At 40.3% G+C, this 5,291-nt stretch overlaps 1 long non-coding RNA gene across 1 annotated transcript in view; it reads right to left on the reverse strand.

Moving 5' to 3' along the window:
* The window catches only part of LOC111941325 (uncharacterized), a 9,761-nt gene extending 5,006 nt beyond the window's left edge, over positions 1-4,755 (reverse strand). Inside the window, exons 1-2 of the long non-coding RNA XR_015280681.1 lie at positions 4,528-4,755; positions 21-137 (exon numbers count right to left, since the gene is read on the reverse strand). This is a non-coding gene — a long non-coding RNA (uncharacterized LOC111941325). The remainder of the gene's footprint in view (positions 1-20; positions 138-4,527) is intronic.
* Positions 4,756-5,291: the final 536 nt, after the last annotated feature.

Here is a 5,291-nt window from a genome sequence, read left to right on the forward strand (position 1 = left end):
ATCACTTCTTAATAGCCTACCTTCAGTGTATTACATGCCTGTTTCTGTCTTAAAACAGAATAGACTGGTGCTTCAATGCTGTACAAGTCTTTCCATGGTTCATCTGTTATCAGCTACAGGCACAGCATAGTCATTCCCTGCAAATAGAATGGGAAAAGAAGAATAACTCAAGAAATTCTGCTATTACTGTTCTGTAGTATTGATGCAGATGAATAAAATTATGTTTCTGATTAGCTTGGGCAGTCCAAGAGAAGATGGAAGATGTGAATAAATAGAAAGAAGAGGAAATCTAGAAAGTAATTTTTCACTTGTTTTAATTTATGTTAACTGCAAGGAAAAAGAAACATATAGTTTGGGTTTTTTTCCATTTGAATAAAAGTACTAACTCAAATAATCTAGTCTTTTTCAGACAGACTTCAATTCTAAAGCATCTTCTTCAAGGCTCTAAGAGGTTTTAAAAAACATCTTGTAATGTCCACATTAATCCTGAATAATTGTGTGTAGTGAGTGACTAGAATACATATGGGGGAAAAAAGTCACAATTTAGTTAAATTTCCAAAATAAATACTTGGCCACTTTTTTCTCTATTGTCCATAATTTTCTGCATGGGTATTAGGGGTTGTGGTGGTTTCAAACTTATTGACATTTGGGGAAGATGTAAGAAAACACCCACGGAAGTGATTTCTCTAAGAAAAGCTGCTGGGAGCTTCCTCTGTGCTTCTGTGTAGGCAAGGCCAGTTCTGAGAACTGACAACGTTTTGCACCATTTGGAAATTAGATCTGCCTCTGTGAGCTCCACATTTTAATAACCATAAGCCCAGGAAATTCCTCTCTTTGCTTCTCTCCTCGAAAGGCAGCAGAGCTCTGGTGGGGCCGGCCCTGCTCCCCCGGGGCCTGTGTGGCCTGGATGAGGCTGGGCCGGATCCCAGCAGCTCCCGGGCAGGGATGGAGGCTGTGGGACCCCAGCCCCAAGCTGGACCAGACCATGGCTGCTGACACTGGCCAACACCAAAACCATCCCAGGCTCCAGGCCAAAGACTGAAGACCGTCTGCCCCTCTCAGCAGCTGCTGGGCTGAAGGAGGCGCTCAGCGTGGTCCGGAATCCAACACCATGACTGCTGTGGCCTGGGCAAGATTTCACCCTCTCCCTACACAGATGAGACCTGCAAACCTTGTTCCTCTCTCCAGGGAGAGGAAAGGAGTGACAATACGTAGAAAGACAACATGAAAACACCAAGGTCAGTAAAGAAGGAGTCAAGCCTCAGATGGAAGGAGAATGAAGAGATGCTGAATGGGGCTGAAATATTCTTTTGGTAGGGCGGTGGAGATGGACAATTATACGCTGAAATATCCCCTTTAATTCATGAGACAGGATGGAGGAATGAAGTATTCAAACTGTAGATGTGAGCAGAGGCATCCATTGATGAAGCCAAGCAGATATTGGAGTAGCTGTGATCCCATGAGAAGCTTGAACTTGAAGGGTAAAAAATACCCTTCTCCCCAGGGAGAGAAGAAAACCTCTGTTCATGGAGATGATCCCAGAGATATGAAGAGACCCTTTGCCTTTGAACAACTCATCCTTAAAATAATACCCTGTGAGTTCATGGCTCATGGACACACCTCTAGGAGGGCTGTGAAAATGGGAGGAATTTCATGATGACAGAATTTTTCCTGGGCAGCTGCTATTAGTGGAAATTAAAAGGCACGAGAAAACCGCTTCTTCTGGAGAAGTCTCCATGGCATGACAAGAGAAAACTCCTCTCCCTACAAGGACTGATTAAAGATTATTGTATAGTTGGTACTGCTTTAACATCCCAGATTTTGTCTCTATGTGGTCAGCTGGGAAGGGAAAAGTTGGGTAGTGGGAGGAAAGGTGTTCTGGAGGTTTTATTCTGATATTTCTTAATTTTGTAGTGCTGTTAATAAAGTTTCTTTATTCCTTTTAAGTTTTAAGCCTGTTTTGCTTTTCTCCTAATCCATATCTCACAGCAAGAAATGAGTAAGTGCCCTGGTGATTTTAGCCAGCACTAAAACCCATATACAGGGGTATATGAGCTGAACCTTGTGGTGAGGAAATAGAAGGATGCAGGCTGTTTAATAGTGAATTGTAAATAATTTTTCTACTAGTGTAGTGTCATGAGTTAGTAAAAATATTTTAGTGTCATTCAGTCTTTTTCCCTACACTTGTCAAGGAACAGAACTGAAAAATACATGGTACACAGATAATAACAGAAGATAAAAGCTAAGTACTTATTGTTAGGTGCAGTCCTTCCCATTTAGGAAAAATTATCTTGATATTATGATGCAATTCCACTGGCAAAACCCACCAAAATATATATGACAAGATGATGCTAAAGTGCTTTAAGTAGATATTTATTGTATTTGTTTAAATTATGCTTGCCTATATGTACATGTGAAAACATGATGTGAAAGGTATAGGAGATGGAAAGTTTACTAATTGTATGCAAAGGAAATTTATTACACCTACAACATAATTTTTATATCAATAATATCACATATGCTATATATCACCAAAATATTAATGTTTCTACATTAATATTTAATGTAACTGCAAATATATATTTTATCTAACTGCAAATATATATTTCTTCAGCTCATGTATATTCTTTTCTCTTCATCTTTATTCTCAATGTATTTCCCTAGTGTGATTTTCCCATTAAAAATTCCCGTTAAAACCTCATCTGTTGGTAGATTTGCATTTTCTACATGTGTTTGCTGCATTGTTATCCTAATCCAGATATACAATTTACAGGCTCTCAGCAGTAGAGTAGATAGGAAATTTTCAGTGAAAGAAAGTCAACATTTTTGACAGATCTAGGTAGTTCTAGTAAATGCAGTTTACTAGACTCATTAATTCATAATTATCACTGTAATTATGAATATCCACTTCAAGCACAGAGTTGAATCAAAATTATTTTAAATGTACAATTAATGAGTGAAACTAAGGCCTAGTTACCTTTAGCAAAAGATTTATTCTAACAGATAATTAGGCATTTGAAAATTATTGATTATAACAGTATCTAATACTGAAGATTTAATAAGGGTCTTATTTAATATGTGTATTCTCAGAAAGCCTGTTTTACTCCACAGAAGGAGAAATTCTGTTATGCAGTTGTAAGAAAATGTGATGAAAGCATAAAGCGATAAAGTAACAGGATGAAGGTTTCATTAGAATAGTGAACAAAACTCAATAATAGAACACCCTGTGAAAGCCGTAACTGATTCAGGAATAACAACCTTCTGCAAATACTGAAAAGTTAGACGAAAGAATAGAAAATCCTTTCTGACACTGAAAAATCCTAACTAATTTTTCACTTACTAGGCCTCTCAGGCAATTGTTGCACACCTCCCAGACATTCTTACAAATATTCACACATCCTACTGGAAAAAAGTTATAAAAATTATTTTCCATTAGATTTTTTTAATGACCTTTATCAGAAAAAGATGTGAGGGCAGGGTGTCCGTAGGACTTTACAGCAGAACATGCATATTCATGCTTAAGTAAAGTTTCTATTATCACTGTTGATATAGTGTCTATTATCACAGCTAGGATCATCTCTGGATCTTATTATCACTGTCAATTAATGAGCTGCAAAAGGCACAAATTTTGTTGGTTTAGCCATTCCTACTAATTTTCTTCTTTTTTTTTTTCCATAATTAATTCATGAAGTATCTACAAATCCCTTGTGATTTCCAACCCATTTAATCCATTTTTACTGTTGTGCAATGATAACAGTATAATTAGAATGCCAAGATTGACCTGTCAAAATCAACATAATTACCAGTAACACTTTTGCTTTTGTGGGTTTGGAGTTCTCTCAGTTTAATTCCACCTCAGTATGAGCAGAGGAGAGAACTGGTCAATGTAAACAACTTTTTATACTTGAGGGCTTAAATCTACTACCTCAAATGCTAAGCTTTCACTAAATTTTTCTAGAATTTTAAGGTGAGTGTCTGCCCAGACCTGCAGGTGACAAATATGAGGAGAGCAGCAGAGATCTCCCATTGTCCCTGAGGTGCAGATGTGTAAAGCCAGACACATAATTTTCCTCACGGAGGTCAGCTTTCTGGAGGCAGCAGCTCCCTCCTTCACTGCCAGCTTGCTCTGCAGGCTGCCCAGTGTGCCTGAGAAGCCTCAGATACCAGGGCTCTATGGTTCATCTGCTTGCTAAACATATATTTTCTTGTGGAAAATACATTGGCTTAGTGCAAGAGTCCTCTAAAAGCACACAGAGAATGAGTGAGCTCACACAGCCAGGTACAACTTCTTCCAGAAAATAGATTACTATGACAAGTTGGGACCTGCCTGTTTAAGAGGCTCGTTGTGATAACAGGCCCTTCCTGAAGGAGCACAAAATTTCTGCTCTACATTATACATGATTTTTAAAACTTAAAGCAGGACTTTGGACTCATGGATCCAGAATATCCTGAGCTGAAAGGGACTCACAAGAGTCGAGCAGAATCCCTCATCCTGCACAGGCCTTCCCCAGGAATCACACTAGGTACCTCAGAGCTTTGTCCAAATGCTTTTCTAGGCTTGGTGCTGCGTTCACTTCTGGGAAGCCTGTTCCAGTGCCCAACCAGCCTCTGGGTGAAAAACATTCTCCTGATATCCAACCCATGCCTCCTCTGACCCAAGTTCAGGCCATCCCCTCAGGTCCTGTCACTCTCACCACAGAGAAAAGATCAGTGCTGCCCCTCCTCTTCCCCTCACAAGGAAGCTGTAACTGCAGTGAGGTCTCCCCTCAGTGTCCTCCAGGATGAACAGACCAAGTGACCTCAGCCACTCCTCATATGGCTTTACCTCAAGGCCCTTCATCATCGTCATGATCTCCTCTTTGAACACCCTCTAATTGTTCTAAATCCTTCTTATATTGTGGCACCCAACACTGCCCACAGCACTCGAGGTGAGGTGGCCCCAGCTCAGAGCAGAGCAGGACAATGCCTCCCTTGCCCAGCTGTGATGCTGTGCCTGATGCACCCCAGGACACAGGTGGCACTCCTGGCTGCCAGGGCACTGCTGAACCATGGTCAACTTGTCACTGACCAGGACCCCAGCTTCCTTTCCATGCTGCTGCTCTCCAGCTGCTTCTTACCAAGTCTGTACATGCATCTGGGGTCAATGTGTCCCAAGATGCATTATCCAGCACTTTCCTTGTTAAACTTCATATGGCCACTGACTAATGTTTTATTTCTGTATTCATGTGATGAAGCAGCAGTTTATTCTCTACAAGCAGTTTAGTCTGTATGACAAAATGGAAGCTTGATGA

Source organism: Cyanistes caeruleus, chromosome Z, assembly GCF_971803275.1.
Source record: "Cyanistes caeruleus chromosome Z, bCyaCae1.hap1.1, whole genome shotgun sequence".
In the NCBI taxonomy this organism is placed as follows: domain Eukaryota; kingdom Metazoa; phylum Chordata; class Aves; order Passeriformes; family Paridae; genus Cyanistes; species Cyanistes caeruleus.